Source organism: Acinonyx jubatus, chromosome C2, assembly GCF_027475565.1.
Source record: "Acinonyx jubatus isolate Ajub_Pintada_27869175 chromosome C2, VMU_Ajub_asm_v1.0, whole genome shotgun sequence".
Lineage (NCBI taxonomy): Eukaryota > Metazoa > Chordata > Mammalia > Carnivora > Felidae > Acinonyx > Acinonyx jubatus.
This window is the reverse complement of record NC_069384.1, coordinates 53308107-53324138: the sequence shown is the minus strand read 5'-3', so window position 1 is coordinate 53324138 and position 16032 is coordinate 53308107.

Sequence of the window (16032 nt, the reverse complement as noted above, 5' to 3'; positions counted from 1 at the left end):
AGAAAAAAACATCACAATTCTCATGTCACTGATAGTTGCATAGACTCAAGTACAGAACTTGACTGGTTGAGGATATTTGTTGGCCCTGCCTTTGTTCTGATCAAAGATGTATCTGGAAAAGTTTTTGTGCCACTCTCAGAAAATACGGATATTTTCTCCTTTTCAATATGCTAGTAAAGTGGGAGGAATTGCCAGACACTGTATAGAAAGAGTTAGTAGAATAGACTGTAATTAATTTGTATATTTTATTTGGTGATAATTCTGCTCCATTCACTATTCTATTACTATTATCATAATAGTAATATATTTAAAGATATTTACTTCATCTACATTTATTAAAGAACCTTAACATATGAATGTTGTTTGACATATGTTGTGGACTTGGTGGATTTTAGAGAAATTCATGGGATGAACAGTATAATTATTTGCAATGTTATCTTCCTGGGCAGAGTCTCCTGGAATAATAAAGTTATGCTAAGAGAGTTGAGCAGTAAAATTCTTAGTGCTGACCGTAAACTGTGTGTGTGTGTGTGTGTGTGTGTGTGCGCGCGCGCAAGTGGTAAATGGTTTTGATTCTCACTGTGGTTGATGAAACAGCATCTGTGATTTCAAGAATTTCACTAAGTCTAGTGGTAGAGAAAGGTAAATTATAGAAAATGTTGAGTATAAGTAACAAGTATTTTAAGAAAGCTCACTTGGGCAGTTGGAAGCACCATAGGCTTCACCAAGGAAGTAATCTTTGAGCCTTCTGGTTGGAGTTCATCCACAGTGGAAGGAAACAGAGAGAACAGCAGGTGCAAGTGTGCAAAGGAAGAAGAATAGGAGATAAGGTTATAATGTGGCTAAACCTAATGGCTCTTTATGCTATAATGATTTTGAATTTTATCCTATACCAGAATTTGTGGGGGACCCCCCATTGGTTGAAATTAGTTAGGGGTACAAGGAATTTAGTTAGTAGACTAGAACCTGAACATTAAAAAAAATTTTTTTTAATGTTTATTTATATCAGAGCACCAGCTAAGGAAGGCAGAGAGAAAGGGAGACACAGAATCTGAAGCAGGCTCCAGGCTCTGAGCTGTCAGTGCAGAGTCCAAAGTGGGTCTTGAACTCACGAACCTTGAGATCATGACCTGAGTCAAAGTCAGACGCTTAACCAACTGAGCCACCCAGGCCTCCCTAGACCTGAACATTTAAAATAATTAAGTACGGGAGATTAGGAAAAGGACAGGTTAAGTGAACTTCCCAGGTCTCTGATCTTATAGCTGGATGAATAATAGAGTGGAGAGGAATGAGTGGGGTGAGGTGAAAATAAGTAGACACTAAGAGGATGTGAATATGACAGACTTGATTTTTATATATCTCTATTAGTATGTTTATCTATAGTTATGTGTGAACATATTTTTTCATGGTATTTTTTAACCTTACATATCTCTTCGGATAATCTCTCTACTTTTCTCAGATAACAAAATGTATTCCCATGTTTTTATTAGGAAACATGTATCTTGTCTTGCTGCTCTTTTCAGCTGTTTACTTGTTCTGCAAGCTTTCATGTTTTCTTGAATAATGCTATGTACCCAGTGGATATTTTTAAAATGAAAAGTCACACATAGGGCTTTTTCTCATAGAGATAATATTAGTCGCTTCAAGAAAGTGTCATCACACAAAAATGGGCCAGATTGAAAGTTAGCAGGATATGCCTTGCTGGTCGCAGCCACGAAAGGGGTTCAGTATTTGTCAACTGATTTAGACTTGAAGGGAGGAGTTAACTGGAAATCTTTGAGGAAGGCACAGAAGGCAGACAGACAGGACAATGTCAGAATTAAAAATAACAGGTGGTTTGGGAAGCCATTGTCTTCTACATTTTTGTCTTGCATGAGATCTGCCAGACTAACTGAGTTTTCAATCACCTTGCTATTTATTTCATGTATAATTTTAAAATGGAAATGTTTGCATCCCTGTAAGTACAAATGTTGAGAGCGACATGGATTTGATTTTTGTTTGTTTGTTTAACCAAGTTCCTTGTGTTGGTAGGAGGGAGAACAGAGTGATGAAGTCATGAAGCATCATCATGGTGTCTCATTTGCCTCTTTCTGCCTCAGTTTAGGTCCTCATGACTTCACTTGTGACCTTCTGAAATAGTCTCCAATCCATTGTATCCCAATCTCCAGACTTCCTTCCTTCTGATACATTTCAAACACTGCTAGAAAGAACTTTATTTTATTTTATTTTATTTTATTTATTTTATTTTATTTTATTTTATTTTAGAACTTTAGACACTGTTCCCATTCCCCCGATCTTAATATGTATGTTGTTAAGTTAGTTAAACAAGGAAGTAGCCTGATGCAGCTCTAATGCCGAGGTGGCCTAGTAAGCAAACCAGAATCTAAGCTTCAAAGTTACAAAACCAAAACACTAAGGGGAGCCAATCACACAGCATCAACTAGGCTTCAAGCTTCAGCCAGTCAGTAATTTCCTGTCTTTGCTCCTGCACTTTCTCTGTGTAAAGTTTTTCCTCTGGCTCCTGTTAGCAGAGTGCTCCTGACCACTTCTGATTTGGGGCTGCCTGATTCAAATCGATTTTTGAATCAAATGAACTCTTATAATTTTTAATATGCCTCAGTTTATCTTTTAACAATGTTCTCTGAGTCCGTTTGTCCTTTCAGCCAGACCTCTAGCTTTTATTTTTTAAATTCAATATGAGGTTGATGTTTTTGAAATTTCTTTCCAAAAGGCTTGAATACAGTCCAAATATTTTACCTCAGCATTTAATATCTTCCGTGATCTGCTTGAAAATTTATTATCGGCCGGTGTTCCCTTTGGCGATAATAAACCATTCCCAAGTTTCTTGCTTATGTCACTTCACTTTCTTGTGGCCTTGCTGGTCATCACCAGATTTCCAGGAAAAGTAGAGCCATGGGAAGACTTTGAAATGAATGAATCATTCATGAATCATCCATTCATTTGTCTACTTACTCCTCAATCTCTGAGTGTCTAAATTCTGTGCTTACTTTAAGGTTTTGATCAGATACCACATCTCCCATGATTCTTTTCCAGTTTCCCTCACATAGAAGGACCATGTACTCTGCATTCTCACAGTATTTTATTTATGCCTCTTTTGTGATGTTTATTTTCTTCTTGAAATTATTCTTTACGTATTTTCTAGAATGAATTCTATATTATATTCATTTTTGTGTCTTCTCTAGACCCTAGACTCATGGTACTTAAGACGTAGTTGGCATTTAGTGTTCCACGTGTCTGTTAATAAATAAGTTACAAGAGAACTAGGGGGTGATTGTTGCATAAATTCCCAGATCATTAGAATAGCTTCTATGTAAACATACTTAAGGATTTCTCTTTTTATACAAACAAAAAACAACAACAAAAAAACCCAAACATAGTGAAAGTTACAGCCAATTTTGGGATCACTGTTCCAATGATCAGTGATAATAGTCACAGCCATGCTTTATTGAAAACTGACTCTGCCAGGATATCTGATCACTTTAAGTATATTATCATATACTTCAAAACTCCCTTGTGAAGGGCTGTATCTATTTAAATAATGCGCATAGTGAGACTGAAGTAGACTCTTAACATTTGCTAAGTATATGAACTGATACTCAGATATTGATCTAACGGACTCCAAAGTTCTGCCAACTAGGCCATACCTTTGTACTTCTTGGGTTAAGAAATACTTTTGCTTAACTAAGTGAAATGTCTTGTGTGATGTCCACAGTGGAAACACAAACATGACCAAGAAATCTAGGTATCTATAGTTACAGGCCTTAGTCTCCCTAATGGAGATGTGATGACTATTTTGCTAGGAAGGGAATAAAGTACCTGTAGTAAACTTTTAAGTGAAATCCCAGAATTTAAGTTGAACATGGTCACCATTTTCTATAATAATTGAATATTACAACCTGGAATCCAGTGGTGAAAGGAAATCTTGGGAGTATTCGTAACTGTGTTACCTGATTACAGTTTAAAGGGCTGTATATTCTGAGGACCAGGAGGTCACAGAATTGCCTTCCTCTATGCTGCCTCATTAACCTAATTTCCCCTGCTTACTCTGTCTCCAGTCATCCCTGGGATATGCTAATTGTAATGTCTCTGGAGTCAATGGAAGGTAAAATCACACCGGTACAAAACAAATTAACTGCAGAATTACCAGGTTTTTTTTTCACAGCATCAGCAGACTTTTGTCCTTATGATTGTCTTTTCTTTTCTTTTCTTTCTTTCTTTCTTTCTTTCTTTCTTTCTTTCTTTCTTTCCTTCTTTCTTTCTTCGTTCCTCCTTCCTTTCTCCTTCCTTCCTTCCTTCCTTCCTTCCTTCCTTCCTTCCTTCCTTCCTTCCTTCTTTCCTTCCTTTCTTCTTCTTCTTCTTCTTCTTCTTCTTCTTCTTCTTTGAATGTAGTATGGCTAACTCAATGATCTTTTAATTCTATAATTGTGTAGTAGGTGTTCATTATCTTTTACATGGGAACTAGAGAACATTAGTTCTCTTTTCTTGTATTTGCCTTACTGACAGGGTTAGGTAAGTGAGCAATGTTCTAGCTCTTTCTTGATTGTGTTCTTCCTGCTCCTCCACTCTGTCCCTGTCAGTAGGGAGATTTTCTGCCTGTCTACTTCAGCTCTTCTTTTAGTACCTCTTAGTATTAATAATTAATGAATGGAAATCATCCATGTTTTTTTGTAAAGCAATTTATATTTTGCATACCTATTATCTTATTTTAGCCTAAAAATAACACTCTATGAAAGATACACTAACAGGATTTTCATCTCCATTTTATAGATAGGGTCCTTTTTCTTTTGAATGTAAGAAAAATAGCATTTGTAGTCCTGTCATCAGAGCCATCAACTTCAAGACTATATATCATTGTACCAAGGGACCAGGAGATACATAAGCTCAACTAGGGTTCCTGTTCTTCATTTTCTTTTATACTTGTCAATAAGTACAGCAGTGAATGAAGACAATGGCCTTTGGACAGGAACAGTAGGAGTACAAGTCTTAGCTCCCACATTTAGACACTGCATGTTATTGGGCATTACTTGGCCTATCAAAACTTCAATTTCCTGTTCTAAAAAGACAAGGATTATGATCTTTATACCTACCTCAATGAAATAATGTTAGGACCTATTTAATTTCCAGGGCATCATCATGATGATTACACTCTTCTATTAAAACTAGGTATGTTGTTCCAGTAGTCATTCATTCCTCCAATAATATTTGAACATCCACTATCTACTGGACATTGTGCAGTAAACCAGACATACATAGTCCTTGCCCTGATTCAAGTGTACATAGCAAGTCTGAGTTCATTCAGATATGAGAAGGTACACAGCAGAATATCTAAGAATATTCAGATGTCCAAAGGTCAGGATTTTGATGAGAAGCAAAACAGGAAACTGATAATTAATTGCAGTAAGGGAGGACGAAAGCTAGGCAAGTGTACCGCTCTTCTAGAAACCAAGCCAAGAAAGGGTTTCAAAATGGTGGTAGTGATCAGTTGCATTAAATGCCCCTGAGAGTCAAAGTAAGCAAGAGCCACAGAATGAAACGTTGATTTTGGCAACATGCATATCATAGTTGTCTTTGGTAAAGGTCATTTTAATAAAGGGTGGAAGAAGAGAAAAACAATCACTTGGTACATACAAATTCTCAGGAATGAATTTCTAGCATTCATAGCTCAAGACTGCTAGAATTCTTCTCTTCTAAAAGAGAATATTCATCTTTTGGTAATGTGGCAAATTTACTCAAATTGAGGATATGTAATATTGCTATTAATACATCTGTCCACCTTCAAGTTTCTATCATTGTATCAGAATACCTGGACATATGTCCTTTGAACTAATCGATTTACTGCTGGCTTTCTTTTATACTTACCATTGTGTGGGGTCTAATATCCAGGGACACGCATTCATCATCCTATCTTATTTTCCTAATATATAGCATTTTATAATGTTTGATTAAAAACATAACTTTTGTTGTCTAATCAGTTGTTGAATGTTTTAAGAACATTTAGGCATTTTAAGTAACTCATATGCCACCATTTTTAGACATTTTTTTAAACACGTGCTATTTTTTCATGGAACTTATTTTCACAGACAAGATATGGACATCTTATCTTCTAACATTGATATAAATTATTTCTCATAAAGTAACAAGAGACAAACAAATTTAAGTAAACCTTTCATTGATTTGCATTTTTTAGCTTCAGATATTAAAGCATATGATGACTTCTAGTATTTGATTTCTTGTTTCTTTTTCTTCTTGATTTCTTGTTCTTGTTTGTTATTCCATGTTGTAATATCTGAGAGCTAGCATATGGGCTTACTTTTGAGCTCTCTTGTCAGGGCTTGGGTATCTAACTTTGGAAAGAATCACCCTCATGTTGGATACAGGACATAGGAACTCTCCCTAGAAGTTATAAATGATATTTCAGCCTGAATTGGTTTATCAAATTAACAGAGTCAAAGAGAATCCATTCAGAAAGATCTTAACACTTTTTTAAAAGGTTTAAAATTTTGCTTCCATTAAATTACCATAAAAAGAATATACAATAAAATTTGTGATTATGACATGTAAAATTCCTGACATTTGACTGTAGTATTCTCTCCTTGTTATGATAAGCACATGACATAAGAGACACCTAGTGTCTTAATTTTAGAACACAAATGTAATAAAGATTTAGAGAACAGGTAGGCTTGTTTTGTTTTGTTTTAAGTGCAAGCATATTACAAGTGAATGAAGCAGGGGTTCGTTTTTCAATAAAAGCCTTATTTTTTTAAGTCTTCTTTATTAATATATAGCAATGTTGAAATTGGCTTTATTGGTGACAAACAACAGATCCTTTCAACACTTGAAAAGAAAAAAATGCTATTTGCTTAGCATTTTGATTTGTAAAGAAAGAAATTTTAAAAATGAATCACTTCCAGATTGTTTACTTATGAAAGGTCCTTACATGAGAACAGTTTTCTAAATCTAGTGCCTCTTTCACTCTGCATTTCTAACCAAGAATTACAATAACAATCTTTACACCCGGGGATGGGTTACCTGCTTTAAGTAGATGGACCATGAGCAATTTAGGCCATTGCTTCATTATGTGAGACAGAAAATGTTATCACTAAATTCATAGCACCATTTTCACAGAAGCTTTATTTAGAGAATCCGTAAGTGCTTGCCTATCACTGAATATTTGCCTTAAGTCCATAAGGTAAATGCTATGAAGCTACTTCCTTCAAGTAAAAGCGATTTACCCAATAGAGAAATCATAGCTATAATGTTTAAAGGTACATGCGTATATAAGAAATGAATAAGGTCTGCAGTTCACACTGGGACATGCCATTTCTTCATGTGGATTGCCTCAGGGGGCAATATTTTTAAAAAAATATATAGGTAGTATCCATAGAAGATAGGAATAGCAGATCATTTGCTTCTCACTGCTCACATTTGCTAAGACTCTTATGAAGATCTTCCCTGGGCACATGAATCAGTTTAATAATGATTGCTGCCAGTTGGTGGCTAGACATCAGACTGCCAGCCTACCCAACAGTGTTGCCATCTGCTATTTGGATTCACAGTGTGCTGCTGCTACGCACCACCTCATTAAGAACGGGACCCTTGTGAGCCATAGACAGTAGCTTATTCAAGTGAGCTGGAGCAAACTCCTCCCAAGCCGCATTTGTAGAGGCTACATGCGTTTCATCTTATTTGGGAATAGCTCTATGCTGATCATGCAGTCTGATAGTTCACTGTCTCTGATCATTTAGGCGTTAGTCTTTCAAGCCAGCTCCTTGTTACAAAGCAGTGTTAAAATTTTAAAAAGTGATTATTTCAAAGATTTATAGAAGACATATTCATCCCCCCCCCCCTTTTTTTTGCTAATACAATTAACATCTTGAAATGATATTACGGAGTGGTTTGCCAAACACAAATATTTTAATAAGTTAAGTGTATTATAATTCACTGGACTTTTGGGGACAGATTTTCCAGTTCTGAAGATTTTTCAGTTTTGTGGAAATCCTACTGCCCAGTTTTTATTTTTTGAAACTGATTTTCAAAGGCTTTCATTGTACTTTTCCGGTTTTTTCTCCCACTAAATATCCGAAGACAGCTGTGAATGCAAAGTATTTGTATGTGTCAGATGGAAATGAGTGCATTTTATCCAATACCACTGATCACCTTAGAGATTTAAGCATTTTTATTAGAAACAAGAAAATTTATTTGCATATGTCATATAATATTTAGACTTCTCCATCCACCTCATTAGGTAATGGATTCTGTAGCACTTTAAAAATTATATTTCAATTCTGTCTAGTTTCATATTTCAAAGGAAATCATGGGCTGATGTTCAAGTCTCAGGCACCCCTCCCCCAACCTCCACACAAATACCCAGATCTCACACCTGTACTTACCTGCATCCAAAATGTTCTTCTTCAACCCTATGCTTACTAGGTACTTGGAGAAGAAAGGTTTCAGTGGGCAAATAGAATTGGGAAGTGGGGCATCTCAGACTGGGTTTTCCAGGATTCAGACTCCGAGATGTAGTTTAATTTGTAGGATGTTTATTAAGAAGAGCCCGCCAGACCAACAATTGTAGAAAAGAGGGCAAAAGGGAGAAGCTGAACCTAATGCAGATCCAACAGCAGCCTTGGCCACCGCCATGGGAGCTCTGGAGTTGGAAAGACCTTCAGAGTTGTCCTGAGATGGGCAAGCGAGCAACTTTGTACCCTTTGCACTGATAAGTCATTGGATATGGGCAACCCCATGAAGAGGAACGACTTCAGGTGAACTGGCTGTCTGAAGTTGGGGCAAGTCCCAAATAAGGCTGTGAGCTGTAGGCTGCCTGTTGACAGTACTCCCAGCAAATGTGGAACAAGTCCTTCCTTGAAGGGGATTCTGGGCCATATATCACAATGCTGCCACATGGGCCAGGTCAAATCAGGTCTTTTGGAGAGTTGTACTAAACATTCACATATGAATGGCTTTGAGAATCTGGCTCCAAAGAAACCTTCCAACTTTGTTTCTCTGCTAACATCTAATGGAGCTAGTGTTCACAGAACATAATTTGATAAATATCTCCCCGATCTTACAGTGCCTTGCAGGCTGTATTGAAAGAACTGAATACAGATGGTTTGCTCCAGGCAATCTTGCCCAGCAGTCCTTCTTGAAAACTTTGGTGTTGCTATATTAGCTATGGCCTTGCAAGTCACATACTCAGTGTATGGGAAAATGACTTAATTTTTCCGTAACTGAACTCTGAGCTTAATCTCTTTGTTTCTTTTTTTAAGAATTTATTTATTTAGAGAAAGAGCAAGAGTGGGGGGGGAGGGGCATAGAGAGAGGGAGAGAGAGAATCCCAAGCAGGCACTGTACTGTCAGCACAGAGCCCGATGCAGAGATCAAACCTACGAACTGTGAGATCATGACCTGAGCTGAAATGAAGAGTCTGAGGCTTAATCAGCTGGGCCACCCAGGCACCCCTGAACTTAATTTGTGTCTTAATTTCTCATTCTGCCTGATGGCAAACACACACATACACACACCAAATCCTTCACTTTGGTCATTTTCCAGTTATGTAGACATTATATTTTAAAATAATTTACTATAATGTCTTCTCTTGCAGCTAAGCTCCAGAGGACTTAGGTTATGTCATGCCTTGGGGGACATATCCAATTTTGGATTGGCATCTGTCCATAGATGGCATCAAGTGACATAAACACTATCTTTTCTGGTTCTTACTGATATCACCCTCCATGCTGACATCTTTTGAGATGTCTGCATTTCCATCCAGAACCTCTTCAAAGAGTTCATACTACATCTTCACCTAAAAGGTCCTTCAGGTCTGTCAGCTCTTGTCATTTCTCCCATGTTTTCAATCACATTAAGAAAAACATTGGCTTCATCCTGTGACCCCATAATGTCTGTGAGGTAGTTTAGGATCTGTCTGCCTAATTGTTCAGTGCAGATATTTCTACTCCAATTTGTAATAACACAGTGTCAAAACAACACTATGGAACTTTCTCAAGATAACCAGACAGGAGGTAGAGCACTGGTCTCTCCATTCTTAGATCACATAAATTTTTTCTGGTGGTTCTTTTATGCTCTAATTTACAATATTGAAGCTCTCTTTAGAAGCCTTCCCCAGCCATTAACTTATTTGCTTTCTGTCCAACTGTGATTTGTTTTCTTCTCACTCAGTGATGAGATTTTTTTTCTTCCTTTGAGTGAGTTGTAGGGCATGGAAGAGATTAGCTAGACAAGCATCACTCTAATCCTAAATTTTGTGACATGATTTTGGTTTTTGGAAACTCAAAAGCCAATAACTAACCTTTCTTTTGCATGTTTGTTTTGATGAATTGTCTATGGACTCTCTTCTTCAAGGCATGAAGCTTACTCTCTAGTAAGCTTCTCTAGTTTGAGTGAGGGGATGAGCTTGAGTGGGGGTAAGGAACTGGTGTAAGGAGCTGGTGGGGATAAAGGAGCTGGTGTAGGAACAGAGCATTTGTGTCTAGAGAAAAATACCCATAGTTTTCTATTCTATTCCATTAGTCTATTAGTGTATCTTTGTGCAAACACTATCTGTCTTAATTTCTATAGCTGTATGATGGGTATTGATATCTGGTAGTGTCTTGGTCCTTTCTATTTGTATATACATTTTAGATTCAGTTCATTAATTTCCTCAAAAAAAAACCTGCTAGGATTTTGGTTGATATCACATTTACTTTATGGATAAAGTTAGAGAAAATAAAAAGTATTGATATTTAAAATATTGAGTCTTTCTTCCTTTAACATTATTTATTTAAATCTTCTTTAATTTCTCGTTAACGGTGAGATCATGACCTGAGCTGAAATCAAGAGTCAAATACTTAAACTATTGAGCCACCCAGGTGCTCCTCTTAGCAGTATTTTTTTTAAAGTAAGCTCTATGCCTAGTGTGGGCCTGAACTTGTGACCCTGAGATCAAGAGTCACATCCTTCACTGACTGAGCCAACCGGGTGCCCCTCTCTTGGCATTATTTTATAGTTTTCCATGTAGAAAGATTATTAATATTATAATTGGTTTATTTCTAGGTAATGTTTGATGTTTTGATACTAGCATAAATTTTAAATATTTTAATTTCTCCAATTGATCCAATTGGATGTGTAATTACACACTTGGATGTGGAATGCAATTGATTTTGATAGTGACCCAGTATTATATGATATTCTGACCTTGCTAAATTCACAGTTACTCTAATAGCTTATTCGTAGATGATTTAAGATTTCTACCTAGACAGTCACATGGTTAACAATTTTATTTTATTTTTCAACATATATTCCTGTGTTCTTTCTCTTCTGCTTTCTTCTTCACTGTCTTGACTAGGACATGAGTGCAATGTTGAATAAAGGTGATGCAAGTGAACACTCTGGCCTTAATTCCAGTGTTAAGGGGAAAGACTTCATGTTTTATCATTAAGTTATTATGTTAGCAGTAAGTTTTTATTTTTTTTTATTTTATTTATTTATTTATTTATTTATTTATTTTTTAAATGTTTATTTATTTTTGAGACAGAGAGAGACAGAGCATGAACGGGGGAGGGTCAGAGAGAGAAGGAGACACAGAATCGGAAACAGGCTCTGGGCTCTGAGCTGTCAGCACAGAGCCCGATGCGGGGCTCGAACTCACAGACCATGAGATCATGACCTGAGCCGAAGTCAGACGCTTAACCGACTGAGCCACCCAGGCGCCCCAGCAGTAAGTTTTTAGTAGATATCCTTATCAGGTTGGAAAATTTCTCTTCTATTTCTAGTTTGATGATAATTTATAGTGCTAATGAGTGTTGATTTCTCAATTGCTTATTCTGCGTCTATCGAAGTTATCATGTCGTTTTTCTTATTTATTCTGTTACATGATGAATTACATTAATTAATATTCAAATGTTAAACCAATGTCATGATGTATTAGCCTCTTTACATATTTCAGATTCTATTTGACAATATTTTATTTAGTATTTTAGCATCTATGTTTGTGAGATTTATTGGCTTCTGAGTAGGAGAGAGTTAAGTAGCTAATCTCCAATTAATTTATCTCCCGGGAACATTGGGGGGAAGGGTATTTCCCTGAAAGAAAGAAGAAAGATAACCCAAATAACCTTGTATACATATTGATACCAGAGCTTATATAAATAAAGTAGTATTATTAGGAGTTGAGTCCTTATCTATGAGGTGGATGCCCCTGATTTGGGATTGATTAATGTAAACAAAACCAGAATCTATGAATTTATGGGCCCCCAGGAAATGTCATGTAAGGTACATAATTATCTGGGTATAAAATAGGGAAGTGTCATGACCTAAAATGCTTCATGTTGTGTGAAGTGGATTCACTTAGAGAATATATCTTTCCAGCTTAGCCAAATAGCTCATTCAATGCCATAAGAAAGGATCTGGGACAGTGTAGACACTGTTAAAGGCTTCTTTCTGCTTTACCTATTCTCTTGATTGCTTATATTCTTGAGATTGTTAGCAAAACTTTATAATGGATAAAATCTCTTATTCCTGAGGGTCTTTGAGTTTGATTTGACAATCCTGTCTTTTATGTTGTCTCTATCTATAATTTCCCTTTTTTTATGATGTCCTTGTCAAGTTTTGGAATCAAAGTTATGCTTGTCTCATAAAACAAGTTAGGAAGCATTATTGTTTTCCTATTTAGTAGAAGAATTGTGTAAACTTGGTATTTTTTTTCTTCTTAAATATTTGGAAGAATTTACCAATGCAGTCACATGGGCCTGAATAGTACTTTATGAAAAGCTATGGACTTTCCCTGTGGTGGAAGATGGCACATAAAAGCTCCTCTTCAACAAGGCAAGAGGTGGGTGCCCCTTCATGAGATGCCTCCATCTTCTTTCCTGGTTGTTAGGCAGATGATTAGAGTTAAATACAGAATGACCTCAACTGAGAAGTGCTGGGCCTGATAAGGAAAGAAAAAGATGGTACACTGAAGAAGCTGTAAGGAATATCATGTACCACCAGGAGCCAGGGCAGTATTCCTGGGATTGGATTTTGGGGTGCTTTATCTAGGATACCAGAATATAAGATTAGAAAAACAGGAACTTAAATTATTTAGGTGTACTTTATTGGGACACAGGATTTGCCCTACTATCAAGAAACCCAGAGGATGGGACAAATTCATTGACAGCGTTGTCCTTAGGAACCATATTATATCATTATGGCTAATGCTGAGAAAAGTAAAGTTGTCCTAGTAAATGGCAAAAGCAATAAAGACACTGAGGGAAGTGGTCATGCTGGATTGGATATATCATGAGGTTAGAAAACCCACCACCTGGGGTGACCGGATGGCTCAGTCGGTTAAGCATCTGACTTTGGCTCAGGTCATGATCTCATGGTTCATGAATTGAGCCTTGCATTGGGCTCTGAGCTCACCGTGTGGAACCTGTTTGGAATTCTCTCTCTCTCTCTCTCTCTCTCTCTCTCTCTCTCTCTCTGCCCCTCCCCCATGCGCTCTCTCTCTCTCTCTCTCTCTCTCTCTCTCTCAAAATAAATAAACTTGAAAAAAAAGATTTGGGGCATCTGGGTGGCTCAGTCGGTTAAATGTCCAGCTTTGGCTTAGGTCATGACCTCACGGTCCATGAGTTCAAGCCCCGCATCAGGCTGTGTGCTGACAGCTGGAGTCTGGAGCCTGCTTCAGATTCTGTGGCTCCCTCTCTCTCTCTGCCTTACCCCTGCTCGTACTCTATCTCTCTCAACAACAAATAAACATTAAAAATAAATAAATAAATAAATAAATAAATAAATAAATAATAAAAGAAAACCCACTACCTGATTTTGTTCCAAAGAAGGGCCCAGAAGACACATGATTCACCAAGTCCACCAAGAATGTGCCTGTGAGAGGGCATGAGGATCATGAGTTCAGTTCTTTAAACCAGTGCTGATTTTGGGTGAGGTGGTCCCAGAGCTGGGCTTGTTAATGTCACTCAGGGGTGAGGGGCTCTAAAGTAATAGAGGACTGGTGCTTCATTACCAAAAGCCAAGAAACCATAATTACTCTAACAACTGGTGAGGTTTGAGGGGCAATTAAGGGGGCTTGACTCTTAGGGTGTTTTGGAAATGATTAACAGAAGAAAACTCCCCTACAGCCAAAATAGATGGGCAGGTAACAATAATGCTGCTTAACATTCATAAAAACAAAAGCTAAAATGAAAAAGAAAGAGGCTGAGGCATTGGCCCCCACGGAATGTCATAATCCCTTGCTTGTTCCCAGACCTGAGACAATTTTCAGATGTGGAATCCACAGATGGAAGAGATAGCTGAGTCCCTTGGAGGAAAGACCCTGCTATACAGTGACATGCATATAACTGTGAAGATCACCAAGATCTTCCCTAAATGGACATATGGCAAACTATAAGGATGACTGTACATTGAGAAAGGTGAATATTCAGACATTTTAAAGACTATTAGACATAGGGTCTGATTTGATATTGACACATGGAAACCCAAAGCAGCATTATGGCCCCCCATTAAAATGGGGGCTCATGGGGACCAGGCCCTGTGGTACTGGCTAAACTATAGCTCACAATGGACACATTGAGTCTGTGGACCTACAAATAGTCATGTTCATAGTGCCTCAGTGTATAATTAGAAATAATTGTAGTATATACATAAAACTTTTTGGCTAGCAGGGTACGAGCTATCATAGTAGGGAAAGCCAAATAAAAACCTCTGAAAATCCTCCTTAATCCTAGCCAAGATAAGAAATCAAAGACATTTGGCTGGAGTGAGGGGGAGTAGAGCTTACTGGTGGGTCCCATGATTTCTCCATTTACTTGGTCTAGGTTTTGAAGAAGCTGGATAGATTGACTATGGACTACTGCAGGTGTAACTCAGTATTAGTCCTGATTGCAGCTGCTGTGCAGATGTGGGATCATTCATTACTAGAGATTAAGAAGGGCTCAGATACATAGTATGTGGTTATTTGATCTGGTGAATGTATTCTTTTTAATCCCAATTAAGGAAGAAGATCAAAAACAGTTGGCTACATTGTAACTATATCCAAGAGTCGCCTTGAAAGACAGTGGACAGGGCAAATAATTCTAATAAGCAGTGTTATGAGTGGTATACGTAGTCATCTACTTTGTGTAGAAAGCTAGTTCTGGATGAGAATATGTACTGTTTCCTGGACAGCGGCAAATGGCTTGTCAATCCATTTAGAGGCCTAGATGGAAAAGGACTGAAAAACTAGAGCCAAGGAAGTATGATACAGGGGTATGAGGATGGACATAGGGGAGTGGACACAGACTGTGAAGATTTTTGTTTCATACATTAATACCCACAAGAATGCATCCATCATGGAAGGGCACCTAGCAACCAAATAAACAAAATGACTTGGCCAGTTGAGGTTAGCCACGCTTTGTTATCAGACACCTTGAATTAACCTAATGGGAACATGAATGGAGTACCTATAGTAACAGAGCTGGAAGTTATGTGTGGGCCCCACACATGAACTTTCACTTACCGAACTGTAGCCTCTGAATGTCTAACCTTGTCAGCCACAGAGACCAACACTGAGCCCTCAATATGGCACTATTCCTCAAGGTCTCTTGGTGGCAAATTGTCTATAATGAGCCTCTTCTATCCTGGAAGGGCCAGTAGTTTGTCCTCACAGGGATAGACCCTAGTGCAGGTATGGGTTTACCTTTCCTACCTGCAGAGCCTCAGCTGCACCACTATACAGGACTTACACACTATCTGACCACTTCATGGTGATGAAGATGCAAGAATGGGCCCATGATCTTGGGACCTTGGGTTTTATAACATACTACATTACCCTGCATCTTCATCCATGCAGCCATCCCCATGGGATGCTGGAATGGTCTTCTAAAGACACAGCTAAGGGGTGCCTGGGTGGCTCAGTCAGCTAAGCATCTGACCTCAGTTCAGGTCATGATCTCATGGTTAGTGAGTCTGAGTCCCACATTGGGCTCTTTGCTGTCAGTGCAGAGTCTGCTTTGGATTCTCTGTCCTCCTCTCTCTCTACCC